This window comes from Xyrauchen texanus, chromosome 32, assembly GCF_025860055.1.
Source record: "Xyrauchen texanus isolate HMW12.3.18 chromosome 32, RBS_HiC_50CHRs, whole genome shotgun sequence".
In the NCBI taxonomy this organism is placed as follows: domain Eukaryota; kingdom Metazoa; phylum Chordata; class Actinopteri; order Cypriniformes; family Catostomidae; genus Xyrauchen; species Xyrauchen texanus.
Window position 1 is genome coordinate 35,279,853 of NC_068307.1, and position 12,397 is coordinate 35,292,249.

Below are 12,397 nucleotides of genomic sequence, written 5' to 3' on the forward strand. Positions count from 1 at the left end.
CTTAAAAAGCATGCAAACCAAGTGCCTTAAATCTACTGAAGTTTAAAAAAATAAAACTTTTAATTTTTCCTGTTTTGAATTAGACCGTGTCCCAGATATTAAATGTGCATCGAGACATTTATACCCCACTGTATTTCCCATAAACTGGCACAAGTCAAAACATACGTGGCCAAATTACCAAAATCTTTTTTCCCCCCCAACAAAAGCAGCTGAAAAAAAATGAAATTTGGGCTCATGTTCTTTTGAGACCTTCTAAATAAGACATATAAATGGGATGATGGTACGACCAAGCTCTCGACACAAAAGAGACGGAGGGCAGAAAGAAAGGAGAGTGGGCCGTTGCAGTTTTTTTCTTCCTTGTGCTTTGAGAAACGCAGGTTAAAAAGCAGCCTCTTTCATTGTGGCTTTCTGGGCCTAAAACAGTCTGGTGATTGTGGAGCCAAGAGAAAGGCTAGTGTGGCATTTATCTGAGAGACAAGAGGAGGGGGCAATGAAAAGAGGCACAGCACAAAACACACTTCGAATAAAGAAATATAACAAGAGAGAGGGAATAAAAAAATATTAGTGAAGGGCCCCCTTTGCAAATAAAAAAGCAGCAAAAAAAAATATTAAAAAAAACAAACACCACCAACCCCTTCGGGCAAAGAAAACAAAAAAGACATTAAAATGTGCTGTTTTCTAAGCCTGGCACACTTTTATGACCAATCTTGAATCAGATGGACCATTTTTATTTGTTATATAAGCTTTAGAGTGCATGTCCTGGCAGTCGTGTGTGTGTGTGTGTGTGTGTGTGTGTGTGTGTGTGTGTGTGTGTGTGTGTGTGAGATGCATTAGGCATTGTTATCCAAAGGTCCCGATCATAACGTCATCGGCTTTAGAAGGACTTGCTGGCACGTCCTTGAACCACCACATCCTTCAAGGAGTAGGGGTCTTTGAAATTAGTTAGGGGTCTTTGAGAAGAGGCCATGCAACTTTGGGGTTGTTATGGAAACCAGACCAGGCCGATTTGCGCTATGAAGTACACAACAGGTAATTCTAAGCAACCGCAGGTCCAAGTATAGAAGCCAAAAAGTTAAGATCTGCTGGGAACCAGCAGGCATGAAGGATAACCTCATTGCTGCTCTAAATCTGCGTGTTCTCCATGTGGAAAGACATTTTAAAGGGGTAGTTCACTCAAATATGTAAGCATTAGAACATAATTACAGTATACACACAGTACCTGGCACATAAGATGTTTCACAAAAACATTTGTCTTAAGATAGTTATTTATATCTTCAGCTTTAGTGTGTCAATAGGAAAATATTAGACTCGCAATTGAGACAGCCTAAATAGATGGAAGAACTGAGGGGAATTCTCCAAGAAGCTTGTAACATCATATCTACCAAAAACCAAGAAAAACTGTCCATGAGCACCTCTCTATATAGAGTGTAGGTCCCCCTCGTGCTACCAAAACAGCGCCAACCTGCTAATCAGAATGCTATTCTTCTCACCACAACTGTACAGAGTGGTTTCAGAGTTACCGTAGACTTGTTCAGTTCGAACCAGTCTGGCCATTCTCTGTTGACCTCTCTCATCAACAAGGCATTTCCGTCCACAGAACTGCCACGCACTAGATGTTTTTGGAACCATTCGGAGTAAATTCTAGAGACTGTTGTGTGTGAAAATCCCAGGAGATCAACAGTTACAGAAATACTCATCCAGCTCGTTTGGCACCAACAAACATGCCAGTCAAAAATCACAGGTTTTTCTCCATTCTTATGGTTGATGTGAACATTAGCATTATTTTATTCATTGCAGTGCTGTCACACGATTTGCTAATAAGATATTCGCATGAATAAAGTGTACAGGTGTCCCTAATAAAGTGCCATTTTTGCCATTTCTCACAAGTCTAAAAGACCCTGATAAGAAATAGTTCTACATCCAAAACTATATTTTAATTTCATCAAAAGATGGCAGAAATTCAAGACTGTGCAATCACGGCACTGCAGAAAAGAACAAATTTAAGCTAAAACAAGCCAGAAACTCAACTGCTCTCACTTCAACATTTTGCCACCTGGAGATATTCTCAGATTGAGGAGATAGCCAGGCTTTATCGCTCAACATGAGGAACCAGACAGGAAGAGAAGATGAAACCTTCACCTTTCAGGACATCCTGAGACCCAGTGCCTCCCTCCTCCCAACCCAACCGGCCACTTCACCAGTGCGGGACGGAGCACGTGGGCTTCGGCTGTCAAAAACAGGATATACACTCACCACACGACTGGAGAACAACAGCTAATAGAGCAACAATAGTGAGAAAGTAGGCATGACAGCGGAAGAGAAGGATATGATGGAATCTTAGAGAACGAATTGGAGGGATTTTGTGAGAGAAAATCTATTCAAGGATGACAATTTAGCAGGTAGATTGGAACAACCTCCTGGATATGGACAAAGTTTCAAGGAGACCAAGTTTGCTCATGTTTCTGAGAAGTTTTAGAGAACTTTTCTCTTCTTTTAGGAAGAAAAAAAAAAGAAGTTTAACTACTCAGCTGAGCATATTCATAATTTTGTTAATATAGTAATCTATATGATATTGTATGTATATATATATATATATATTTTTTTTTTTTTTTTTTAATCATCCTCATGTTTTTCCAAATCTTTATGCTGGATGTTTTTTTTATTTTATTCGCAGGACTCAAAAAGGAGAATTTTTGATGAATCTTAACATCTCTCTTTTCCATACAATGACTGTTCATGGAGACCACATCCATCAAGCTTCTCAAAATACCATAAAAGCACAATAAAAGTCATCAATATGACTTTATGATAACTTTGTGTAAGGGAGCACAGAAAAATACCATTAATTACAACAAAACTTATAACATGTATCATCCAGTCATTGGTCTGATTTAAAGGAATATTCTGGGTTCAATAGAAGTTAAGCTCAATCGACAGCATTTGTGGCATAATGTTAACCACAAAATACAATTTAGACTCATCCCTCTTTTTCTTAAAAAAAAGAAAATATTGAGGTTACAGTGAGACACAGTTAAAGTTGTATGTTTTGAGCTGCTGATTCAATAGTGGTGTTGCAGTGCTGCTGAATAGCAGCACAGGAAACACGGAGTATTTTAGCATGGTGTCACATCCGCATCGGCGGAAGAATGCATATTCGAGAAGCATTTACGGAACCGAAAATCATGAAATCAAAAATCAAGTACTGGTTGTTTGGATTTCAACCCTTATTCACTGAAAACTGTCTCCTTCAAATTGTCATTTGTATCCGTCTTCACATTTAAAAATAGCACACTGACTTGTCATGCCAACTTTGATATCATTGATGCCAAACGCTATTGATTTCATCTGCAACTACATGCAAAGCAGCAGAGTCTGATTTTGTCACTACAAAATGTTCTTGTATAAAAAAGGAGCTTTAACTATAAACATTCCTCTACGTCAAGGGTCTGCAACGTACGGCACGCGTGCCAACATTGGCACGCAGAGGGGTAATCACTTACACACCTGCCTAATAAATGTGTAGGTCTCCCTCTTGCTGCCAAAACAGTGCCAACCCGAATCTCAGAACAGCATTCTGAGACACTATCCTTCTCTCCACAAATTGTACACCAAATTGTACAGGGTGGTTATCCGAGTTATCCTAGACTATGTCAGTTTGAACCAGTTGACCTCTCTCATCAACAAGGCGTTTCAATCCACAGAACTGCAGCTCACTGGATATTTTTTGTTTTTGGCACAATTCGGAGTAAATTGTAGAGACTGTTGTGCATGAGAATCCCAGGAGATCAGTAGTTACCGAAATACTCAAACCAGCCCATCTGGCACCAACAATCATCCATGCGATTATCTAATCAGCCAATTGTGTGGCAGCAGTGCAGTACATAAAATCATGCAGATAAGGGTCAGGAGCTTCAGTTAATGTTCACATCAACCATCAGAATAGGGAAAATGTGATCTCAGTGATTTGGACCGGGCATTATTGTTTGTGCCAGATGGGCTGGTTTGAGTATTTCTGTAACATCAATAGTGTTTTGCCTCCCAATCAACTGATGAAAACACGCATCATGTGGAAGATCAAAATGAAGAATTACATCAAGATGTAGATTGGAATGCAGGTGCGAGGAACTTCGTATAAATAAAATAGCCTGCACCTCTCTTGCTGTTGATTGCGTGCTAGTGAATACCCCTCAAATGTAATTTAGAAATATTTAACATTACTCACAATTTCGTGATCAGCAATCAAACAAGCAAATTTGTGACCTTAACAGTTAACTTATTTTGTACAAATGTTACAGGTTTTCATTCGTTACAGCACTTTCACAAGATGCTCTGTGAAAATTGCTCTGTGGGGGATTGCAATGTATCAGCACAGCCACTGACCAGGAAAATAAAATTTTAAAAAAGGCGCTCCATGTCAAAATGGTTACCAACCCCTGCTCTACAACAATAATAAGTGTACATAACCTAACCCTAAAATGTGTTTCATGCCCTCAACTCCAGAAAACCTCAATGAGAGGAAAATGCAGTGACCGTGAATGAGCAAAACAAATAAAAACAAGCGCGAATAACGGAACAAAACACGAAAACTAAGAATACAGAAAGAAGTGATTAGATAAAGCTGTCTCTGCTAAGAGATGTCGAGTTTGCTTTTCCAAATCCACATCCATACGCAATGTCACACTTTCTGATAAAATCTCATAGATGCTCCTTAAAGTTCTTACACAAATAGAGGCGAGAAGACACACTTCCACACACACACACACACACACACACACACACACACACACACACACACACACACACACGTTGTGTTTCCATGTTTTATGGGGACTTTCCATAGACATAATGGTTTTTATACTGTACAAACTTTATATTCTATCCCCTAAACCTACCCCTACCCCTAAACCTAACCCTCACAGAAAACTTTCTGCATTTTTACATTTTCAAAAAACATAATTTAGTATGATTTATAAGCTGTTTTCCTCATGGGGACCGACAAAATGTCCCCACAAGGTCAAACATTTCGGGTTTTACTATCCTTATGGGGACATTTGGTCCCCACAAAGTGATAAATACACGCTCACACACACACGCTCACACACACACACACACACACACACACAACCTTCATTACCAAATTTTGCTGTGACAGTTCAACAAATTACAATTTATTCTTAAATACCAAGTTTAAACCAAAATATAATAAGCAGTTAGCTTCTAGGGTACTGAAATCAGCAGAGTAATTATGTAATTTTCAGTGTTAGTTTTCTCCTTTGAGAGATATTCAATATTTCGGTCTGTTAACTAAAGTTCCATGTGCACGATCACAATCAAATGGCATAGAACATTTTTTTGCTTACATTTTAACTTTAGTTTTACATTTCAAAACAAAACTGCAAAAAACAGGTTTGTATGTCGAGAAGTGATATTTGTAGGCTCTTACGCAGGGTGACATAAATTGATGACCTGTTGATGTTAACACCCCCCACGTATGCGCTAGATTAAATAACTTGCTTTCCCTGAAAGTTGTAAATGATGCATTTCAACTATTCTATTTTACTGTTAGGAATGACTCAATCCGGGCCATCAAAGGCAGAAGCAAACTTGTTATTTTCTCTTTCACTGAAAAACTCAAGCTTTACGCAATGAGGCGTTACAACGGCCTTAAATAATGTCTGTCTAGGAATTTCCAATGATAGCAGCTAAAGGGACAGTTTCATGAATGAAACAAAAGGATTTTTAATCAAAGTTTTTTTTTGTTTTGTTTTTTTACAAATAAACTCATTTTCAATCAGTTACCATGCAAACCTTAAAATAATAATATAAAGTGCACAGTGCAATATGTGAGCAGCTTGTTGGTGCATGAATTAATATATAACAATCCTTGATTCATTTGAAAAGAAACAAATCATGAGGCTATGGTGGTCTATTAAAATATCAACCCGCAGGAAGATTTCACTGTTCTCAGTGGAGGCCAGTGTAGTTCATGCAAATAAGTGCAGGACTCTTTCCTGATCATGTTCATTATGAGTGAAAGCGCCTTTACGGTCTTAAAATGACAGTTGTGAATTATCCAACTGTGGAAAAGAACACATTCAGTAACTGAATGTTCAGCATGGTTTAGATATGTGTTTTTACACAAGTCAAACAAGCAAATTCAATGTAAATTATTAAACATGAGTAACTATTACATTCCGTATGGTTGAGATATATATATACACACACACACACACACACACACACACACACACACACTTATGATGTTCTGGTGCAAAGAATTACATAAACTTTTAGTCAAAAGTCTGGACATACTTAATTGGTTGAGAAGGTTAGTAAACAAATATAAATTGTGACCATATATAAAATGTATTATTTTAGTTATATAATAACTACACGAAGGGCGGCTACTTTGACAAAGCTAAAATGTAAGAGTTTTGATTTAAAGATTTTGCTATTTCGATATTTCATAGTTATGGTGACTCTAAAAGGTGGGAAATGTTAATAAGTAGTAGTGAAAATACAGATTAATTAGACGTAATGCAGGAAATAAAAACTTTCTCAAAAAGGAAAAGAGATTAAATTCACCTATGCTTAAAATTGAAAACTAAAGATTTAAAAAAGCAATTTGTACCAAATATAAATAAATGCCTTTATTTTAAATATAGGCCTTAATATACACACACACACACACACACACACACACACACACACACATATATATAAAAAGTTGTCTGGATTTGCCACAAAAGAGAAACTATTGACATTTCTACTACTATTCTCTAGAATCTTCCAGATACAGAACCTACAATACAGAGCCATGAGAACCTTATTACATTTTAAAAGGACTTAAATACTACATATATGATTGATTTTTCCTTTTTGTCTCCATTTAATTTCCATTTCATTCATCATAATTCTTCCCCTATTTAAATAATTACAGATTCCGGGATTTAAATCCGCCCTGCAATTTGCTCCTAATACTTTTGAGTGAAGCCCTTTGTTCAAGCTCACACCCAAACCAGCACATTCACTCCAAATCAAAGTCATGTTCAAGCCTGTAAACTTCACCTTTTGCCCATCACACAAATAAAACTGAGAACAAAAAAAAAAAAAAAAAAAATCACATGCTTAATAAATTCAAAAGTCCAGCCATTGCAAAAGGAATCAAACCTGTTTTGGTAGTTAAAAGAAAGTTTAAAAAATGGTTCATCACTCTTGTGCAGACTTAAGATTTACAGCTTTAAGCTTTAAAACATGTATACAATACATACGATGTGTGCATACATTTATAAATAAGTTAACAATGGCAAATTAAGTTGTAGGACATTGTTAAAACAAAATGGCATTAAGCAAAAAATAATACTGCAGCATAAGCACGCACTCGTTCCCCCTCAAAGTAAATAAGGATGCTATCAAGAATACTTCTATAGCTTTTGTAAAATTATTGTTTTTGTTATGTAATATAAATTCTAATGCTTAAAAAGCAATAAATAAACATTGTAAAAGCCAATATAAAATGTAATGCAACACAGCTGAACAGAAAGCGCACAAATTTAAGCTTACCAAAAAGCAAGTCTCACCTAAAGTTGATGTGTACACTGTTATGATGAAAGACAGAGAGGTATGCTTGTTTGGTGACTCAAGATTGTCTGTGCTGAAACTTTTCTATCTCTAATGTTCTAATGGAGGCCGATCTAATTTCCGCTGTGGGTTTGGGCTCACTTCATCTCATGGTGAAGAGAGAGGGTAGGTGGAACGGTGAGGTTTTTAGGTAACATGTAGGCGAAGAGTGAAAGTCTAATGGCACTTTCCAGTTGACACCTCTCACGTGCGGAAATCTGTTTTACCATTTCGGACAAGATAACCAGCTGATAAGGATTTTTCATAGAAGTTCTGTTAGATCTCAAGCTTTAAACGTGTAAACAATCTTGAATTAATTTGTGTCTTCCTGTACATTTTTAAAAGTTTAAGAATGTAGCAGACCTCCATTAGATTGTTTGGAACGTTTTTGCAGATGCATTTTAAACGTATTTACAAACAGTAAGTGTTTGAAATGGTTTCCTTTTTATTTGCAAAACTTTAGACTAGTCTGAAAGTCTTCTACATTCTCAAGCGTTTAAGCCGCCTCAACAACAAAAACACTTGCCTAGGGTTGTAATCGAGATCTGCCATGTCCTCAAACAATAAACATTTAAGACATAAGAAAAAGAACAAAGATATTTATCAACAAAAACATGCACAATGCTTTTGTATGACTCTTGACAAAAAAAAAAAAGAGCATAGATGTTCTATGAGATAACAGAAGATCTTTTAAGGTCTCAAACATTAAATGTTTAAGAAAAAGATAAAAGGTGTTTATTACAAAATGTGCACATTGCTTTTGTATGACTTTTGACTATTTGAATAGTTTACAAACAGTTATCAAAGGTGTTTTAGAAGGTTTTAAAAGTTTGTAAATAAAAGGAAAACCATTTCAGGCAATTACAAGCTGTTAGGGATTATTTATAAAGTGCTGCAGCATTCTCAAACATTAAACGCTTAAGATACATAATATCAACAAAAACATGTATAATAGTTTACAAACAATAACCAAAAGGTGTTTTAGAAGTTTTTAGATCTTTACAAACAAAATTAGAGAGGTTTTTTTTATTTTTAAAGACAAAATTGCATTCCATATATTTGTTTGACAGGGCCCCAAAATACGGAGTTCTTTCATCTCAAATACAAGCAGCAAAACAGAAAGTAGGCTACTAGTGAGGTCCACTCAAATCAAAAAGCGGATTTGACGGACAGCAGCAATGATCGAACACATTTATCTTGGTGAGCTTCTCTGGCCTGCTCGGTTTGATTTCATTGATGTTGTGGCAAGCCCTGAAAACTCACTTAATGACCTATTGTTCACTCGCTCTCATCAAACCTCAGCTCAATAGGACACATGAAACAATGCAGGCCCGAACAGAGGAGGTCAGATTTTGAATAACAGAAAGAATAGACTTTTGTTCCCTCGCCTGCCCTAGCTAAACTCTCTACCCTATGGGAAATAATGTCACAAGGTTGTGCGTCTATCAAACACTGAGCTGTAGAGCCTCTCTGCACATTTGGTGAACTTTACGAAGCAGGTTTATACTCCATAGCTTGGTGTGCATTGTGAGATTGACATTTCATTTTTGAACCTGGCTTGTTTAGCTCAACACTTACAACAGGGCCGCTGTGACTCAGGTGGTAGAGCGGGTCGGCCGCTAATCACAGGGTTGACGACTCCACGTGCCGAAGTGTCATTGGGCAAGACACTGAACCCCAAGTTGCTCCCAATGGCAGGCTAGCACCTTGCATGGCAGCTCTGCCGTCATTCGTGTGTGAATGAGACGCAGTGTAAAGTGCTTTGGTAACCTCTAAGGTTAAAAAAGGCACTATATAAGTATGTGTATATATATATATATATATATATATACCATTGTAGTATAGTCATAGAAGAGGCTACAGTCTCAGTATACAATCATCAAGGTGAAAAGATGACAAGTTATAAATAAAACTGCTTTTTGATGACCCCCTCCAAATGAATTTCAAGTACAACCTATTTATTTGAAAAAGAAGAGGCCAGTGGACTTTGAAAGCTATTGAAAAATGTGTTTTCAGTAGGTCTGCCATCCAAAGCCATATAACAGAAGTGTCTTCATTGACTGTCAGAAAGTAAAATTGATAGACTGATGTGTGTCAGCTGATATTTGGCCATTAAATGGGTTCACTTGGCTGAATACCAGAAGTGTTAGTTCCCCTTTGAGTCCATTCCAAAATACTGACAGCAAGGTCAAAGGTTAATAATATAAAATCACATTATATCGGCCCTCTGCTCTATAAATAATGGTATCGGCAGGGCCATAAACACCATACACATTGGTGGGGACGTGTCCCCCTCAATATTTAAATTAATGGTTGATCAATGTGTCTTTCAATAGCAGATTCTTAAACTGTTTTTCTTTGACATATAATCTTCCACAATCCTGAATATTTGGTTACATCCTTGGTATCAATCAATGACACCACTAGAAAGAGCAACCAAAATTCATACAAATCAGCTTGTGAACTAGGGTCAAAACTTTGCAATGACAAGATGTATAGACTCGCTGAAAGCTTGAAAGAATGTCCATTGGTTTCCCCTTCTCCGAATAGGTTGATTCTGACCACTCGAACTGTGTTTAAGAGCCTAAATACTCGAAGAAGACAAGAATGGAGATGAAATGGAGTTGGATGGAAAGAAGAAAATAAAAAGGCTGAGCGTAAACACAAGGATATAAATAAAGAAGAAAAAGGTCTGGGAGTGCCTCCTGACTAGGCAGCTTTGTGCACAGTCAGCCACTATGAAGCCAAACACTTGTGGCCAATTCGTAAACTTCCCGTTGATATGCCCGACCACAATGGAGGTGCACAACTCAGGTGCAGGGACGGGATACAAACATATGCACTTCCTACACTGACAACAACAACACGACTATAAGATGTCTACATAGACATCATTATCAAAAGTTAAACACCTATTCGCTCGATTGCGCCACACAGTTGGTTTGCCCTGAGGAGCCCTGCTTTCTGGTTATTCCGGAAGGCTGATATTGTTCAACGAAGGGATCAGTGGAGTTCATCTCACACAGAGAAGTCTGTCAAACTTGACAGTTGCCTGAATAGCAAGTGTCCACATTTGAAAAAAAACTTGTTCATACTCGGCAAACACACTGTAAAACACAATGAAATCAGACACAATTGGCTTTGATGAATAGAAATCTTAATATCGAAGCAATCTTTCACTTTTAAAGTGAGCTACACATTTCTTTAATTTGATCTAAAAGGTTCTAAAATTAATTTTCTCGACATTGAGCTTTTTATATATATATATATAATAGTTTTTGGAAAGTGATTGTTTAAATGGACTAAATATTCCTTGTCATATCAAGTCTTTCATTTAGTATTACGTACACATTCGTAATTGGATGAGAAAACTGTCAAAACAAGCAAATAAAGAAAAGCATCATTAAAATGACGCTTTTATATATTTAATATTGTCCAAGGAATTTTGCCAGAGTGTGCCCACCTCCAGATCATTAATGAGAATAGCTTGATTTTTCTGAATAGCTTGAAAAGGAAATGTATTCCAGTCATTTCCTTCTCAAACACATGCATAAAAGTTCATGTCAAATTCACCAAAAACTTTTCCAAAATAAAATAAGACAATGAAGAACTTCTCATAATTGTAAAAATAGTTCAAGTCCCTTTCAAGTACTACATTTTCAACTCATTTTAATAATAAAACTAAAGTACGCATTGAATGCTGGTAGTTCCTATCCAGCCATATGTGCACACATGCTGTCTAAATAACCACACGTCACAGAACAAATCTCGTGAAGACTGATGCTGAAGATATTCTTCAAACAGAGTTTTTTTTTAATTTATTTATTAGTTTTTTCACTCCGGGGGTTAATGAAACCGGGGCATTTTTGCTTACAGGGGTTCTACCGATGCGTAAAAGGCACGCCAACGCACCTCAAGTATATATGATCGTGGATTAAACCACAACTTTTAATAACATTATGCACTTGTATATAACAGAAATTGAATTCTGTTATACATCTCGCTAAAAAAGGCACAAGCCCGAAAATCGAGCCAAGATCCTTGCGTAAAGTTTCAAACAAAGCGCCACCTGAGCACTTACCAATTCCAGAAGAACTCTGCGCTTCCCCAAACTTTATTCCTTCGCTCTTTCCGTCGTCTCTGGGCACCACAGAAGCGATAACACCGCATGCAAAACGTGGTTTCCACTGGTGTCAAATAATAATGCGCCTCTGTCTATCAATGGCATGCAGCAAAACCTGAGACTTCAATCGCACAGCTGATGAACGCGGCGCACTCGCTCCTGATCCAGCCTGCCTTCGCTCAGAATGACTTTCTGCTGGTGTTCAGTTTCCAAAATTCTCAGTCCCGCTGCTTGTTATTCACATCCTCTTAAAGGGAACGCTCATCTCTTCTCTCTGGGGTTTTCAAGGCAAAATAAAATACTGGGACTCCTCGGAAAATGAGATGTCCCTTAAATCTCTGTTCTTTCAAATCCGTTGCTTCATGTAGCCTTAATTTACATAGTTTAAAAACAAATAATTACCCATAGAGTTTATTTAAATTTATTTTTATTTATTTATTTATTTATTTATTTTAGAAAAGAATCAAAACAGGCATTTTTGATATTTAATAAATAAAAAAAGTTCACTATAGAAATGGACTTTTGAATTTCTGTCTATTCCTCACACAAAGCTACGGCTTTAGAAGACTTGAAATATAATTTGAGCTACTTTAATGGTGCTTTTTCTCATTTTTGGAGCTTTACTGTCAGGAAAAGAGCAAAATATGGTGCCTT

General features: G+C 37.0%; 1 protein-coding gene across 2 annotated transcripts in view; it reads right to left on the reverse strand.

The window, feature by feature from the left end:
• The window catches only part of LOC127625717 (transcription factor SOX-13-like), a 48,424-nt gene extending 36,485 nt beyond the window's left edge, over window positions 1-11,939 (reverse strand). Inside the window, exon 1 of one of the 2 annotated variants that reach the window (XM_052101077.1) lies at window positions 11,702-11,939. The gene's annotated coding sequence lies outside the window, so the exon portion shown is untranslated. Of the gene's footprint in view, window positions 1-7,580; window positions 7,701-11,701 lie in introns of those variants that run through there. The other variant, XM_052101078.1, reaches the window with a different exon arrangement.
• Between the last annotated feature and the right edge of the window lie 458 nt (window positions 11,940-12,397).